The sequence below is a fragment of the Mesoplodon bidens genome (genome assembly GCF_964165515.1).
Source record: "Mesoplodon bidens genome assembly, chromosome: 9".
Lineage (NCBI taxonomy): Eukaryota > Metazoa > Chordata > Mammalia > Artiodactyla > Ziphiidae > Mesoplodon > Mesoplodon bidens.
This window is the reverse complement of record NC_138166.1, coordinates 5,944,708-5,963,978: the sequence shown is the minus strand read 5'-3', so window position 1 is coordinate 5,963,978 and position 19,271 is coordinate 5,944,708.

Genomic DNA, 19,271 nt, shown 5'->3' with positions numbered 1-19,271 from the left:
AAATCAAAGAGGAAATCAAAGTATACCTAGAAACAAATGACAGTGAAAACACGATGACCCAAAACCTATGGGATGCAGCAAAAACAGTTCTAAGAGGGAAGTTTATAGCAATACAATCTTACCTCAAGAAACTAGAAACATCTCAAATAAACAACCTAACTTTCCACCTAAAGCAATTAGAGAAAAAAGAATTTAAAAAAACCCCGAAGTTAGCAGAAGGAAGAAATCATAAAGATCAGATCAGAAATAAATGAAAAAGAAATGAAGGAAACAATAGCAAAAATCAATAAAACTAAAAGCTGGTATTTTGAGAAGATAAAGAAAATGGATAAACCATTAGCCAGACTCATCAAGAAAAAATGGGAGAAGACTCAAGTCAATAGAATTAGAAATGAAAAAGGAGAAGTAACAACTAACACTGCAGAAATACAAAGGATCATGAGAGACTACTACAAGCAGCTATATGCCAATAAAATGGACAACCTGGAAGAAATGGACACATTCTTAGAAAAGCACAACCTTCCGAGACTGAACCAGGAAGAAACAGAAAATATAAACAGACCAATCACAAGCAGTGAAATTGAGACTGTGATTAAAATCTTCCAACAAACAAAAGCCAAGGACCACATGGCTTCACAGGCGAATTCTATCAAACATTTAGAGAAGAGCTAACACCTATCCTTCTCAAACTCTTCCAAAATATAGCAGAGGGAGGAGCACTCCCAAACTCATTCTACGAGGCCACCATCACCTTGATACCAAAACCAGACAAGGATGTCACAAAGAAAGAAAACTACAGGCTAATATCACTGATGAACATAGATGCAAAAATCCTCAATGAAATACTAGTAAACAGAATCCAGCACATTAAAAGGATCGTATACCATGATCAAGTGGGGTTTATCCTAGGAATGCAAGGATTCTTCAATATACTCAAATCAATCAATGTGATACACCATATTAACAAATTGAAGGATTAAAAACCATATGATCATCTCAATAAATGCAGAAAAAGCTTTCGACGACGTTCAACACCCATTTATGGTAAAAGCCCTCCAGAAAATAGGCATAGAGGGAACTTACCTCAGCATAATAAAGGCCATATATTACAAACCAATAGCCAACATTGTTCTCAATGGTGAAAACCTGAAAGCACTTCCTCTAAGATCAGGAAGACAAGGTTGTCCATTCTCACCACTATTATTCAACATAGTTTTGGAAGTTTGGGCCACAGCAATCAGAGAAGAAAAAGAAATAAAAGGAATCCAAATCTGAAAAGAAGTAAAGCTCTCACTGTTTGCAGATGGCATGGTACTATACATAGACAACCCTAAAGATGCTACCAGAAAGCTACTAGAGCTAATCAATGAATTTGGTAAAGTAGCAGGATACAAAATTAATGCACAGAAATCTCTTGCATTCCTATACACTAATGATGAAAATCTGAAAGAGAAATTAAGGAAACACTCCCATTTTCCATTGCAACAAAAGAATAAAATACTTAGGAATAAACCTACCTAAGGAGAGAAAAGACCTGTATGCAGAAAACTATAAGACACTGATGAAAGAAATTAAAGATGATACAAACAGATGGAGAAATATACCATGTTCTTGGGTTGGAAGAATCAACACTGTGAAAATGACTCTACTACCCAAAGCAATGTACAGATTAAATGCAATCCCTATCAAACTACCAGTGGCATTTTTTACAGAACTAGAACAAAAAATTTCACAGTTTGTATGGAAACACAAAAGACCCTGAAGAGGCAAAGCAATCTTGAGAGAGAAAAACAGAGCTGGAGGAATCAGGCTCCTGGACTTCAGACTGTACTATAAAGCTGTAGTAATCAAGACAGTATAGTACTGGCACAAAAACAGAAATATAGATCAGTGGAACAGGATAGAAAGCCCAGAGATAAACCCATGCACATATGGTCACCTTATCTTTGACAGGCAAAAATATACAATGGAGAAAAGACAGCCTCTTCAATAAGTGGTGCTGGGAGAACTGGACAGCTATATGGAAAAGAATGAAATTAGTACACTCTCTACAACCATACACAAAAATAAACTCAAAATGGATTGAAAACCTAAATGTAAGGCCAGACACTGTAAAACTCTTAGAGGAAAACATAGGCAGAACACACTGTGACATAAATCACAGTAAGATTCTTTTTGACCCACCTCCTAGAGAGATGGAAATAAAAACAAAAATAAACAAATGGGACCTAATGGAACTTAAAAGCTTTTGCACAGCAAAGGAAACCATAAACAAGATGAAAAGACAACTCTCAGAGTGGGAGAAAATAGTTGCAAATGAAGCAACTGACAAAGGATTAATCTCCAAAATATACAAGCAGCTCATGCAGCTCAATATCAAAAAAAACAAGTAACCCCATCCAAAAATGGTCAGAGGACCTAAATAGAGATTTCTCCAAAGAAGATATACAGATTTCCAACAAGCACATGAAAGGATGCTCAACATCAATAATCATTAGAGAAATTCAAATCAAAACTACAATTAGGTATCACCTCACACCGGTCAGAATGGCCATCAGTAAAAAATCTACAAACAATAAATGCTGGAGAGGGTGTGGAGAAAAGGGAACCCTCTTGCACTGTTTGTGGGAATGTAAATTGATAAGCCAGTATGGAGAATAGTATGGAGGTTCCTTAAAAAACTAAAAGTAAAACTACCATATGACCCAGCAATCCCACTATTGCACATATGCCCTGAGAAAACCATAATTCAAAAAGAGTCATGTACCACAATGTTCATTGCAGATCTATTTACAGTAGCCAGGACATGGAAGCCATGTAAGTGTCCACTGACAGATGAATGGATAAAGAAGATGTGGCACATATATACAATGGCATATTACTTAGCCATAAAAAGAAAGGAGGGCTTCCCTGGTGGTGCAGTGGTTGAGAGTCCGCCTGCCGATGCAGGGGACACGGGTTCGTGCCCCGGTCCGGGAAGATCCCACATGCCGCAGAGCGGCTGGGCCCGTGAGCCATGGCTGCTGAGCCTGTGCGTCCGGAGCCTGCGCTCCGCAGGGGGAGAGGCCACAACAGTGAGAGGCCCGCATAACGCAAAAAAAAAAAAAAAAAAAAAAAAAAAAAGAAAGGAAATTGAGTTATTTGTAGTGAGGTGGATGGACCTAGAGTCTGTCATACAGAGTGAAGTAAGTCAGAAAGAGAAAAACAAATACTGTATGCTAACACATATATATGGATTCAAAAAAAAAAAGAAATGTTCTGACAACCCTAGGGGCAGGATAGGAATAAAGATGCAGATGTAGAGAATGGAGTTTAAGACGCAGGGAGGGGGAAGCATAAGCTGTGATGAAGTGAGAGAGTGGCATGTACTTATATACACTACCCAGTGTAAAATAGATAGCTAGTGGGAAGCAGCTACATAGCACAGGGAGATCAGCTCGGTGGTTTGTGACCACCTAGAGTGGTGGGATAGGGAGGGTGCGAGGGAGACGCAAGAGGGAGGGGATATGGTGATATATGTATATGTATAGCTGATTCACTTTGTTATGAAGCAGAAACTAACACACCATTGTGAAGCAATTTTAGTCCAATAAAGATGTTTAAAAAAATAACAGAAAGATAAATAGAAAATCCCTAAGTACAAAAGGTTAACAACACAGTTTTAAATAACATATGGGTGAAAGAACATACCTTGGGAGAAATTTAAAACTATTTTGAACTAAATGAAAATACAACTCATCAAAATTTGTGGAATGCAGCAAAAGCAGTCCTTGGGTGGAAATTTATAGCACTGAATGCATATATTAGAAAAAAAATTTTAAATCAATAATCTGTTTCCATTTTATGGAACTAGAGAAAAAGAGGAAATTAAATCTAAAGCAGAAGAATAGAAATCATTAGAGCAGAAAGTGATGAAAGTGAAAACATAAAGTCAATAGAGAAATCAACAAAACCAAAATCTACTCTGTGATAAAATCAATATAATTGATAAGACTTTAGACAGGGTACCTAACAAAAAAAGAAAGAGGACACACATTACTAATATCAGAAATGAAAGAGGAGACACCATTACAGTTCCCATAGAAATTAAAAGGATAATAAGGGCATACTGTGAACAACTCTATGCCCACAAATTTAATAACTTAGATAAAATGGACCAATTTCTTGATGGGCAGAATCTGCCCAAACTCAGGCAAGAAGAAATAAATGATCTCAATAAGCCTATATCTATTAAAGAAATTGAATCAATAATTAATTACCTTCCAAAACAGAAATCACCAGGCCCCGATGGGATCACTGGTGAATTCTACTGAACATCTAAAGAAGAAATTATACCAGCTCTCCATAATCTCTTTCAGAGGATAGAAGCAGAGGGAATACTTCCTAACTCATTTTATGAGGCAAGCATCCCTCTGATAGAAAAGCCAAACAAAGACAGTACAAGGAAATTATAAACCAATATTTCTCATGAACATATGTGCAAAAATGCTCAAGAAAATATTAGCAAATCAATCCAAAAAACTAAAAAATAATTATATACCATAACCAAGTAGGATTTATCCCAGTATGCAAGGCTGATTCATCATTCTAAAATCATTTAATGTAATCCATTACATCAACAGATGAAAAAAGAAAAATCACATGATCATGCTAAATAGATGCAGAAAAAATATTTAACAAAGTTCAACACCCATTCATGATAAATCCTCAGCAAACTAGGAACAGAGGGGAACTTTCTTAACTTGATAAAGACTATCTACAAAAATCTTACAGTGAACATCATACTTAATGGTAAGACACTTGAAGTTTTCCCACTAAGATCAGGTACAAAGCAAGGATGTCTCCTCTTACCTCAGCTTTTCAACACTGTACTAAAAGTCCTTGCTAATTAAGTAGGGCAAAAAAGGAAACAAAAAGTATACAGAGTGGGAGGAAAAACATAAAATTGTCCCTGTTTACATGATCATCTGATTTAAAAAATCTGAAAGAATCTACAAAAATACTCCTGAAATTAATGAGCAATTATAGCAAGGTTGTAGGATACAAGGTTAATATACAAACGTCAATTGCTTTCCTATATACCAATAATGAACAAATAGAATTTGAAATTAAAAATACAATGCCATTTACATTAGCACCCCAAAATTGAAATACTTAGGTATACATGTAACAAAATATGTATAAGATCTATATAAGAAAAACTGCAAAACTTTGAGAAGGACATCAGGAAAGAGCTAAATAATTGGAGAGATATTCCATGTTGATGGATATGAAGACCCAATATTGTCAAGATGTCAGTTTTTCCCAAATTGATCTATAGATTAAGTTGTAATTCCAATAAACATTCCAGCAATTTATTTTATGGATATTGAAAAACTGATTCTAGGGTTTATATAGAGAGGCAAAAGACCCAGAATAGCCGACACAATATTAAAGGAGAAAAACCAAGTTGGATGACTGATGACACCCAACTTTAAGACTTATTATAAAGCTACAGTATTCAAGACAGTGTGGTACTGACAAAACAATAGATTAATAGATTAATAGCACAGAATAGAGAGCTCAGAAATAGACCCTCATAAATATACTAATCTTGACAAAGAAGCAAAGGCAATAAAATGGAGCAAAGACAGTCTCTTGAACAAATGGTGCTAGAATAACTAGACAGCCACATGCAAAAAAAAAAAAAAAAAAAAATCTAGCCAAAGACCTTACTCCCTTCACAAAAATTAACTCAAAATGGACCATACATCTAAATAGAAAATGGAAAACTATACAACTTCTACAGCATAACATAGGAGAAAACCTAGATGACCTTGGGTATGGAAATGACTTTTTAGATAAAATACCAAAGGCATAATCCATGAAAGAAATAATTAATGAACTGGACTTCATTAAAATTAAAAACTTCTGCTCTATGAAAGACAATATCAAGAGAATTAGAAGACAAGCCACAGACTAGGAGAAAAAATTTGCAAAAGACATATCTGATAAAAGACTGTTATCCCTAATATATAGAGAACTTCTGAAAGTCAACAAAAAGAAAATGAACAACCCAATTTAAAAAATGGGCCAAAGACCTTAACAAACACCTCACCAGATAGCAAATAAGCACATGAAAAGATGCTCCACATCTTATGTCATCAGGAAAATACAAGTTAAAACAATGAGGTGCTTCTATGTACCTATTAGAATGGCCAAAATCTGGGATACTGACAATACCAAATGTTAGCAAGGATGTGGAACAACAGGAACTCTCATACATTGCTGGTGGGAACACAAAATGATTCAGCCACTTTGGAAGACATTTTGGCAGTTTCTTACAAAACTAAACTTACTCAGCACAAGATCCAGCAGTCATGCTCCTTGGTATTTACTCAAAAGAGTTGAATACTTACATCCACACAAAAACCTAAACACAGATGTTCAGAGCAGTTTTATTCATAATTGCCAAAACTTGGAAGTAACCAAAGTGTCTTTAAGTAGGTGAATGGATAATAAGCTGTGTTATTCCCAGATAATGGAATATTATTCAGTGCTAAATAAATCAACTATTAAGCCATGAAAAGACATTTTAGTATGAAAAGTGAAGGAAGCCCATCTGAAAAGGCTACATACTGTATGATTCCAACTATATGACATCCTGTAAGAGGCAAAACTGTGGAGACAATAAAAAGAGCAGTGGTTGACAGGAATGGAAAAGGAGGGGGAGGATGACTAGGCAAAACAAAGAGGATTTTAGGGCAATAGAAGTACTCTGTATAATATCCATAATGATGAATGTATGTCATTAGACATTTGCTCAAACTCATAGAATGCACAGCACCAAGAATGAGCCCTAATGGGCTTTGGGTGATAATGATGTGTCAATGCAGGTTTAGCCTTGATAACAAACGTACCATTTTTGTGAGTGATGCTGATAACGGAGGAGGTTATGCATGTGTGGGGCAGGGAGTACACAGGAAATCTCTATACCACCTTCTCAGCTTTGCTGTAAACCTAAAACTGCTCTAAAAAAATAGTCTTTTTTAAAAAAAGATATTAATCTTGCATTGGCATGCAGTATACAGTTTGTAAGAAAAGACTAAGATAATCAGGGAGATAATTTCAGAAGGTTGTGGGGGTCTAAACATGAGATAATAGGATCACCCTCAGGAAGAAGAGATGATATGGGACAAAGGTTAAAATTGCATTATATAAAATGAAGAACCAACTAACTTTAAGACTCGGTTAGGAGTCATAGGAAGTCATAGGGAGGAGCCTGTAGAACTGTATAATTTAAATTGATTTTTCATCTTGGACAAACTAGTCAGTTATATTTATTAAAAGGGGCTTCAAAACCAATCAACCAAATTATACTTTAATTAACTAGTAATTTGACCAAACTAACTATGAATTTGGTTAAACTGTATAAAGGCACTTGAAAATATTTCTGTTTCTGCTTTTACTTTTACCAGAGTGTGGAAACTACTTGAATTTCCCAATTTTATCCAAAATAATAATAATAATTTTTCTCAAAATTATCCCAATAATTTTGTATTTTCAAAATCAGAATAATATGCAAATGATGGAGAGGGTGTGGAGAAAAGGGAACCCTCTTGCACTGTTGGTGGGAATGTAAATTGATACAGCCGCTATGGAGAACAGTATGGAGGTTCCTTAAAAAACTACAAATAGAACTACCATACGACCCAGCAATCCCACTACTGGGCATATACCCTGAGAAAACCATAATTCAAAAAGAGTCATGTACCAAAATGTTCATTGCAGCTCTATTTACAATAGCCAGGACATGGAAGCAACCTAAGTGAACATTAACAGATGAATGGATAAAGAAGATGTGGCCCATATATACAATGGAATATTACTCAGCCATAACAAGGAATGAAACTGAGTTATTTGTAGTGAGGTGCATGGACCTAGAGACTGTCATACAGAGTGAAGTAAGTCAGAAAGAGAAAAACAAATACCGTATGCTAACACATATATATGCAATCTAAAAAAAAAGAAAATGGTCAGAAGAACGTAGGGGCAAGACGGGAATAAAGACACAGACCTACTAGAGAATGGACTTGAGGATGGGGGTGGGAGGGGGAAGGGTAAGCTGGGACAAAGTGAGAGAGAGGCATGGACATATATACACTACCAAATGTAAAATAGATAGCTAGTGGGAAGCAGCCGCATAGCACAGGGACATCACCTCAGTGCTTTGTGACCACCTAGAGGGGTGGGATAGGGAGAGTGGGAGGGAGGGAGATGCAAGAGGGAAGAGATATGGGGACATATGTATATGTATAACTGATTCATTTTGTTATAAAGCAGAAACTAACACACCACTGTAAAGCAATTATACTCAAAGATATTTTAAAAAATATGCAAATGAAAAAAATTTAGAATGCAAAAATGAGGAAGTCTGTAGTCATTTGGTAAACAACTTAATGTAATAGTTACATGGCCAAAGTAATAGAATTAATTATATATCAACTATACCGATAAAATTTGAACAAAATCTGAATTTGAATCCTGAAGGTTTCTTGTAATTTAAGCATTCTTTGGTAGAATACCCACACACAGCAATAATTGTACATCAATGGAGAATTTTCATGTTTCTTTTCTGGTTGCTATTCTCTTGTTATGTAGGTACAAATATTTTTGTGTGTGTAGCATCCTTTTGTTATTTTTTTAAGTAATAAGTCATTACTTTGATTAACTGAGCCTAATGTTTGTCAGAGCATTTTTTTTAACAGAGCCTTTTTTTAACATCTTTATTGGAGTATAATTGCTTTCCAATGTTGTTTTAATTTCTGCTGTACAACAAAGTGAATCAGTTATACGTATACTGTCAGAGCACTTTTGCTGTTTATTTTCTTTGGTTAGGACACAGGATAGAAAATAGTGAACAGTATCCCTTTTACTTTGAGTACAGCTTCACTGCATTAAATAGTGTCTTCAAAGGCAAAACTAGACTGTAAGCTCAATTCAATTTCAAACTCTTTCATGTCACTCTGTTCTTTTCTATGTTGGGCAATTGACCCAGCAGTGGCCAGACAAAAGGGCTTAGCATCTGAGTAATTTAGATCACATCTGTGCAACTCAGATGTACACTCTGCATGCATCATAAGCTTTTCCCAAAGTAGAAAATGAAATACACAGAGATAATTATTGCTGCTGAAAAATTCAATGCTCTGCAAGACAGATTTTATTTTGACTAGTGCATATTACAGTACATTTGTGGAACAAAAGACAAGCTTAGTTTTTGGAGCTTCTTTCCACATTCTGTGTGCCTTGAATATTTTCTGATCTAGGCACAGTCATATGCATTTGGGTGTTTCTCTTCCCTCCCTTCACTTCTCTCTCTTAAAGATTAGCAATAAAGGAAAGCATCAGGGCTATTCTAATTTACTTATCCAGCATTTGACCATTGATTTTAGTTATTTAACATTTGCTGAAGAAATACAGTGGCATATAAGGAGAAAAGAAAGTCAAAACAGGGCAGAATCCTTTTTTTAAAAAGCCACGACAGTGGCAAAACTTAGCTTGATCATACCCAGCGTTGATGACAGTGTGGGTAAACAGGCATGCTCATACAGTCCTGGTAGAAATGTAAATTGTTTCAACCCTTTTAGACAGAAACTTAGCAATCTCATCAAATTTTTAAATGCATATAAAATTTGACCCAGAAAATCCACTGCTAGCAATTTGCACAAGTATTCAAAGATACCAGGCTGTTTACTGCAGTACTGATGGTGTTAGCAAAACAATGAAACCAAACTAAATGTGCACTTGTAGGAGAATGGTTAAGTCAAGCTATTTTTTGTAGAAATCAGTTCATGATGTAGTTGTCTATGTGCTAATAAGGATAGGTGACCATGATGGATATACCTACATATATATATACTGATGAGGCTACAAACAAGCTACCCCAAAATATAACACCTTGGCATATTAAATACCTTTAGCTGAAGGAGTTTGAGAAAATGGCAGAAGCAGAAACCATCCATTACACTTCTTCCTTGAAACAGGCCAAGAAACACTCATGTGAGAGGCACTTTCCCTAAACCCAGAGAAAAGGAACATCCTTATCTCTGACAACGATGGGATGCTGAGAAGAATCCTAACAGGCCTTGCGGTTTCCCCCAGTTTACTGCAATTACCTCATACTCCTTAACCTATCAGATTCCTCCACTGCTGTACACTTCACCAAACCTGGCATAAAACACTCAGGTCTAACTGTTTCTTTGGGTTTTCTTTTCCTCATGAAGGCTCTCATGTCACATAAAACTTATATTAAATAAATTTGTATGCTTTTCTCCTGTTAATCTGTTTTTGTCAGTTTAATTTTCAGACCCAGCCAGATACCCTAAGATTGCTGAGGAGAACTTTACCCTCTCCTACAATACCCATACTTAGGTACTTGTCAACTCATTGAAATTTTCCTAAGGGTACATGTGGAACAGTTAACATTGGATATTCTTAGAGACAAAGGAATTATGGAGATGAAGCTTTTTCCTTTTCTCATTATTAATCAATTATTTTTGTTTACCATGAGCATGTATTACTTGAAAAATCACAATAAAATATTCATTAAAAGAATATTAAAAAGACATAGGACTTCATTTTTTGGAAATGTTTGAAAGCAAAAGTATTTCAGGTTTCAAGATTCTATGTTTTCTTAGTTTAAAATTTCATAATTGAAATTGCTATCTTGGAATATATGCAGAAGCAAAATATTGACATAGACCATTTATATAAATTTCTACAAAACAATATCATCTATTTCAATGATTAGGGTGTGCTATATGCCAAAATGTTGGTTTTAAGACAGTAGAAATGATTGATCTATTGCATTTAGGCGTCCATCGTGATAAGTATCTCTGAGACATGGCAACAGCTCAGTAATAAACTCCTTGGCAGCAGCTACAAGCTTGACAGTGATGTATGTCTCGGGCACCTTAGGAGGAGCCCAGCTCCATTTCCTTCAGGTGGTACCTGGTTTCCCTTTTTCTCCAAGGCAAGAATTTAATTGGTTGTATCTGGTAGAGATGGTGGAATGGAATGATGGGGGAAGGACACAGGAAAGGGGGGGGGATACACAATCATGAAAACTGTTCCAGAAAGTTCTTTCAACAAATCAGGAAAGGAAGGAAGGTAGGAAGGTAGGCTTTCACTTGAAAAGGGAGCTAACTGAAAAGGGGCTCTAATACTAGCAACTCAGCCGTAGGGAAAAATCAAGCGAAATAGTTGTAGAAGCTTGAGCAATCAGTTTAAAAAACTGATTTGAAGATTATTTATTTTGATAGTTATCTGTTTTATTAATTATGATACTTGGGATTGTCAGATGACAAAACCAACACATTTAGTAACGAGTTTGCTGTTCTTTATTCAAGGGAAAACAGCCCATGGATGGCGGGAGTACAGAACTTCACAAGCAGTGGAACGCTCTTCCCTGGGGATTTTGGGCCAAAGTGAGTTCTACAGAACTCGTTAGAAGAGGCAGCCTGGAAACAGGGCATGATTGGTCAAGAGGTCAGGCATTTCCTTGTAAGACTATCAGGTCTTATTTTCTAGGGTAAGGTGAGCTAGTTTAGCTGAGTGGGAGGATGGTGATTGATGTATGTTAGGATTCCTTGACAGGTGTTTCCTGTCAGTGCAGGCTGATTTAGGTTTAGATTTGTGATAAGGGGCCAAACATGGAGTCACTGGAGCAGGCTCCATTTTGTAAGCTCAATACATGAATTAACTTTATCTAGATTAATATTAGAATAACATGAATTTTTACCTTTCTTACTGGTAGAGACAAAATAATTTACAGACATAATTTCTTACCCATAATAAATGTTCATTAAACATATGTTGGCTATTAAATTAATAAGCCTATATAAAGATATTTAGTTCTAAAATTAAATTAACATCTGACCCATGACTTTCTACTAGTAAAAGCTAGGGAGACAACTATCAAAACTTTCAGTTGAGACAATGCTCAAACAACTATTAAAAGGACATTCAATTTAAAAGGTAGGGACAGGGGATACTTTGTAACAGAATATGTTGAACTGATTTATGTGGCAAGTAGATTCAAGTGCTTAGGTTACAGGTATTACAAGAGAGATTAGCATCTAACTGAGGCTTTTATTCCTGAGCTAATACAGAAAGCCAACTTTTGAGGAGAAATTTGGACCTTTCACTGGCTGTGTGGAACTGAAGCATGAGCAACTATGTTTAATTTTTCTTTAAAATGATGGATTTGTAGTTTAAATGATGAAATTAGTTTTCAGTCACAAGTCAGTCTTGAGTGCATCTGGGTTTCAGGAGCTTTTCCTGGGGCTTAACTGTTGTTTTTCCCAGGGCTCATCCATTAGGAACCAAGTGGGTTGCCTTCGGAGAAAAATGATAGTTAATTATTTTCCTTTTTTATGCATATCAACTACTATGCTTAAGTTAAGCAAATAAAAGTGGTTTACTGAAAGACTGGCATAGGGGCCCATGAGTCTGTGCCCTTCAGTTTATACCAACAAACAAACAATAAAAACCAAAAAACAAAATCAGTTTTTTCTTACCTTGCTCTTATCTATGTGAAGTAGACTAGCAAAGGGCTTTTCACCTGTGGCAAGTGAGAGTCTCCCTTTCTTTCTTCTTCCTTTCCTTCCTTCCTTTCCTGATTTGTTGAAGGAACTTTCTGAAACGGTTTTCATGATTGTGTATCCGCCCCCCCTTTCCTGTGTCCTTCCCCTATCATTCCACTCCACCATCTCTACCAGATACAACCAATTAAATTCTTGCCTTGGAGAAAAAGGGAAACCAGGTATCACCTGAAGGAAATGGAGCTGGGCTCCTCCTAAGGTGCCCGAGACATACATCACTGTCAAGCTTGTAGCTGCTGCCAAGGAGTTTATTACTGAGCTGTTGCCATGTCTCAGAGATACTTATCACAATGGACGCCTAAATGCAATAGATCAATCATTTCTACTGTCTTAAAACCAACATTTTGGCATATAGCACACCCTAAGCATTGAAATAGATGATATTGTTATAAGCCATAACACAACATGCAAAAATTTATGTAAACGGTCTTTGCTAATATAAAATTTATACTATAGATCTATTTTGATTATTCTTCATTATATGGGTGCTATGAAGAACAAAATATGATAATTTCAGCAGAAATAAATATATCGTTTTCCCCAGCTTAATTAAGGTATGATTGACAAATAAGAATTGTATTTATTTAAGGTGTACAATGTGTTGTTTTGATACACATGTACAATGTGAAATGATTACCACCATCAAGATAATTATCACACTCATCACCCCACATAGTTACCATTTTTTGTGTGTGTGGTGAGAACACTTGGGATCTTCTCTATTAGCAAATACCAAGTATACAATACATTATTATTAACCATAGTCCCTGTGCTGTACATTAGGTCTCCAGAACTGATTCTATAATTGAAAATTTGTACCCTTTGATCAACATCTCCCCATTTCCCCTACCCTTTACCACTCCCCCAATCCCCCAGTAACCACGATTCTACTCTCTATTACTATGAATTCAAATTTATTATATTTCACATATAAGTGAGATCATGCAATATTATCTTTCTGTATCTGGCTAAAAATAAATATATCTTATTTGCTTCTTGTTAGAATGTTGGTCACATTATTTCCCTTTGAAATAAATTTGACTTTAGAAAATTAATGTTGACTCAGAATCTTTTGATCTTTATAAAGACAAATACTTGGTATTTCGGACATGATTTTACTAGTACATTATGCAACGCTTAAGATAAACTGGAGATAAATCAAGCTATTATTCATGGAGAGGTGGGGCATTCCATACTTGCAACCATGACTACAAATAATATGAACATCCCATAGCTTTGCCAATTTTCTTAATTTGATGATGAAACATTTAACTATGGCGATAGTCAAGCATCGCAGGGGAAATATAACAAATAAATTACTTTGGTCAATACACGTAAACAACATAAAAATAAAATGCCATGATTTCTTAACTATATTCCTTAAAAGTTAAAAAAGAGGTAACAGGCCCATAATGGAGTCACTTGTGCTAAGCTCACATCACCAAACCCAGACTTAATACCTAAGCTCATTGCAGCGTCAGCCTCTCCCAGGAGTGTAATCATAACCAGTCAGTGTGGAGTTTCCTGGTCAATACTAGTGAGGTAAGCTGCCCGGTAGAGCGCAGCTATCTCCCAAAGGAAGGTGACCTTGCCTGAAACAACCCGCTCTTTGCTGGTAACTTCCTTGTCCCACGCACCTCTGCTTAAGAAAGTCCGTCATTTTGTATAGCTCTTTGGAGTTCTTTCTGTTTGCTAGGCGGGATGCCGCTCAATTCATGAATCACTGAATAAAGCCAATTAGATCTTTAAAATTCACTCAGTTGAATTTTGCTTTTAAACAATAGGAGCTGAGCAGTGAAGTAAGTCGGGCCTCAAGAGTTTATAACTTAGGAAAGAAAATATGATAACTTATCTTAGGTGACTGTGTTAAGTGAATTTCTGATCATGACAACACCGAACTTTTCCAAGATACTTTCATACTTGGCATTATCAGACAAACTACTACATAATATAAATGTGATCGTACTCAAAGCACATGGTGGATTGTACAGAATTTCAAACAAATGTCGAGACACATTTGAAAGGGTAAGAACCAATGAGAGAATTCCCCAGATGAAAGCTATAGTAGGCTAATTAAATACATGCCTCTACTCTGCAGCTATGTTTGCTTCTCATAGTAATAAAGACACACTGAGCGCATACATTAGGTCAGGGAAGTGTACATGTTCTTGATAATGATATTGCTGTTTAGAGACAACTCAGAAGTGATGGTGCTATGTTTTGAGGACAGACCTACACAACTCCAGGAGCATTTAAATACCAAACTATACTTCATCATTCAAAATAGAACCAGACAGGATAAGGATAATTTTAAGAGTCAGTTTGGTCACAGAGACCAACACACCATCAGAGGAAGCACAGTAGAGAGCAGCTTACTATAGTGGTTTAGCTTTTGCCTGCTAATAAATAAAACTTACTTTCTTTGAGAATATCTACCCTCTAGCAAATATTTCCTGCATCTCTACTACGTGTCAAGTACTGAAGTTTTTTGATAGAGAAGGTAGTGAGCATGAAATAAGATGGCATAATAACAGTACATTTTGAAGGTTTGGGTGTGATTTTTTCAGACAAAGACTGCTTTTAATATTCCCTGGATAACATGGAACCACTTTCTCTACCCCTTCAAAATCACAGAGATTGTGAACATCCATGAAATCAGATTTCCGATAATTCCTGTTATTCCTGGGGAGCATAATCTCTGCTTTACGTCCTTGCCCTTGCCACATCTACCACAAATCCCAGAGAGGAAGTCAGCACTTAACATATAGAATGAAGGGAATCAGGACAGACTCAGTTCCAGAATAAAGTAAATGGTAGTAATTGGCAGTAGCATCATTCATTGAGCACTTACTTGATGCCAAACCCTATAGTAGTGGTATGTACATTATCTTATTAATCTTCAAAACAATTGGACAGAATAGGTATTATTAGCCCTACTTTGCAGATGTTGTATGCTAAAATAGCTAGCCCAAAGTACTCATAATGCAAAGACATTCAGACACAAGGTGTGAGAGCAACTTTCCTATCTCTAGAAAACACTAGAAGATGTAGTAAATTTTCAGAAGTTGCTGATGGGAAGTCTGGGAAATACTGCACCTAGCTGTGAGAGACGGAAAAAGGGAGTGGTGAACCATTAAGCCACTCTCAGCTGTTTATATATGGTGAGTCACTAGTCATTAAAGATGGCTGTTGGACAAAACATCTCCCAGCTGAGGCAATTATAACTGATCTGCTCATCTTGCTTTTCCCCTTTTACTTCATCCCAAATACTTGCTAAGCAATAAATTCATTTCCAGCTCTGAATTTACTGTTGAAACTTGATATATTCTTGATCTTGACCCTTACATCTCCACAAGTCATGGCTCACATTCTCCAGGAAAATTCGAGTAAACAGTTGCCTGAGTGAAAGTGACCCCAGGACTCTTGCAATTCCACATCTCGTAGCCTGTGAAATTACCCTCTGCAGAAGGAAAGTGGGTAGTGTACATGTAATGCAAATCTATTCTAAAAAACATTTAAAATATGTTTTCAGTATAACTTTCACATTGAATTCTTCAATGAGAAATAAAAATCATTCATCTTAAGTTATTTGAAAAGTTTCCTGCTTCATAATAGAACTAAGCTTTAGAAACTCAGCTTTAGCCCCACCCGCAATTCAAGAGGTAGAACAAATTAGATGTAGAACAGATACCAATCCAGTTTGAACAAAACAAGTGTTTATTTTCAGGCTCTGTATTCACTAGGCACCACAATGTTCCTTCTCTATTATCAATCATGCTTTATAGAAATATGATAACAGAATACAACATTTATATCAAACTATCTCTCTTAAATACCTATCCAAATTCTCTCTTTAATTTCCCTTTCCCTCCTCAAGGAACATTCACTAGCAAATTATGTATCCATTTTTTGCTGGAGAGTTTTATGCATGTTGAGATGAGTCACTTAGTCATGGCTTTTGCAAAATTCTGGTGAGGAAAATCTACTTATGTCTTGTGATAATATCATCTTCAGAAGTGTGTCATCTTCTGAAGGGACTTTTTTGAGTCCTCAGAAAGCACACCCTGGTTGGTGATAGGATCCAGGCCTCCAGGCAGACTAATATGGAAATATATTGTGGGTACGGTACTGCACAGGAGACGTCATAAGATTCTTTCTAAAAGTCACAATAAAGTGCTTTTCTTTCATGTCAGTAGGGGACGATGGAAAGAGCACTGGGCTAAGAGTCCAAGAGATGAGTTTCAGACCTAATAGCTATGCCCGCAATTTTTCCATGGACAAATTATTTCACTTCCTTGGGCTTTGGCTTGCTTAAGTTATCTGGAGGGGTTGGGATTGTCAGAAAATTTAAAGAAATGTGATAGATGATGGTCCTTCTATCAATTTCTCTTTTGTATTCAACGTTTAACCTCTTATTTATCAATTTATCTTTTTCCTGAAAAGTTTGATCAGTTCCCATCACACTTCTACCAACAGCATCTTCTACTCAAGGCTACTCTTTTTTTTTTTAACCACTTAGTTAAACTTTTAATTTGTTTCTCAGCAATTTTGTCCAATATGTCCTGGCTTTGAGACGTTTTTGTTCAACAGGTTGGCACAATAGTGGGTACGATTTGGAATGGTAGAGGTGGGTTGATCAGGTGGGCATTTTTAAACATCTCATGGCATGACCTTCTCTTTCAATACTCAGCCATTCTCGTTTATATCTAAGGCTGCAGTGAATTTGCATGGTGAGGGTTAGGACATCTAACTGTTCTTTCTTCACACTGGTTTAGCTGTAATAAATGTTGGGTAATTTGGAGTCTATGCACTCCTTACTCAGAAAGGACTGGATATACAATCTTGGTATGGTAATTTTTTTCAGGGTAGAAAATCCCTCACAGAATATGTCTGACTATCAACAATAACTTTTTCCCATGATGTTATTCATACTGTTGGTATATGACCTCATTTATATTTTTACTTTTCATATCAGTTTTAAATTCTTTATCCAGTAAAATGTACATGGCTCTTATGTTCTCCCATCTCCCAGTGGAGAAGAGGGGAGAATTTCACACCATGATATAGTCAAAATGGGCTTCATCTAGATGTAGAACCCTATGGTAAGGAGGGAAGAGGGCTTTTTGTGTTCATGCACTATACTGGCTCCCAGAAGGTGAGTCAAACAGTCCAGGCTGTTGGAAGGGAAAGGCCAGGAAATCACTACCTAGTCCTCTTCAGAGGAGCTCCACATTTGGTGCTCTCCCTCTAGTGCAGCCTCTGGTCTCTCCTTCCTGCTGGAAAGAGTCCTTATATCTCACTTTACAGGAAAAAGAGGACCATCTGCATACTTCAGCAAATTCTGAAACTGAGGTCAAGAAATAGAAAGTGAAAAGGGATCTTGAAAAGACCCTTAGATCTTTGAAGAAGGCCACTTTGACTCCGAGAAACAAGCAGAAGCTGATGTCTCCACAGAGCCTGAACAAATGCTCCCTGTAGAGAAGAGGAAGCAGCAGACTTATGGGCTCCTAAAGGTGAAACTCCAGCTCCAAAGAAAAGCTGACCTAGAGGGTCCCTTTTGGATGGTGGCTGAGATGTAGTTTCCTTTGGGAAAATTTGCCTGGTCCCTAGGCTGGGCAGCTCTGACCTCTTAAAGTCACAGGGAACCCTTTGTCAAGGCTTGTGTGTGTCATTAGGGATCCCAAGGAGACGCCCTAAGTCCCATCCATCTTGACACTCTCAAAAGTCTAGGTCTAGCAGCTCTCCACCCAATATGGAGGCACAGAGGAGCCTGTGAGTTTCCTTTTCTTTTTGCAAGCCAGCAAACCAGGCAAGGTTAGGTCAACTGTGGAACAAAGAGAAGCCTGGTGAGAATTAAACTCATTGACCTCATTCCCATTAGCACTAATTCAGCCCTGTGCACAGGCAACACAGTGTTCCCAAACAGAGCCAATACATGACTACTTTGTAACAGATTCTCTCTTTTTGGAAGAGTAGCCTGTGGAAATACTATATAGAGAGATGGTTTCTTGATTGGTCATAGAAGTAATGATTCTTTTGCTATGCTGTTCTGGATTAAAAAATAAGAGAGATGTTATGAAAAAACACGATGTGTTTAGGTCACCACGTGACAGGTGAATGCATAGCCAGTGGAGTAGGGTAAGTATAGACTATGTGTAATTTATGGTTAGTTACTCCAAACTATGGAAGTATTTTGTCTCCACTCTGGAAGAGAAAATAAAGTTCATATTTCTTTGGACTTGTAGGGAAATATATTGGGTAGAACACAGTTTGGGCAGCAATGGAAGTAGGAAATACTCATAATTCCCATTGCCTGCTTGTTAGTCTTATTTTCTTCCTTTTAATTTTCTTTTCCTTCCTTGCCTACCTGTAAATAGTCAGAACATGAGGCCCCAGATTTCCTGTCACTCCTAGATGAAAGGGTTTGGATAGTCTCTAAGGTGTTAGGAACTCAATATATTTAAAAGAAGAGCTTGGTCTTCTTCTCAGGAATAGTTATGACAGAAAATTAATAAAATAACTAGAAAAGGCCATGCTTTACACAAAGGCAGGGGATAGCATTCCTGGTATTTGTCAAATTATATCATGTAAAAATATGATATTTTTAGAGTAAAAATCATGATATAAAGT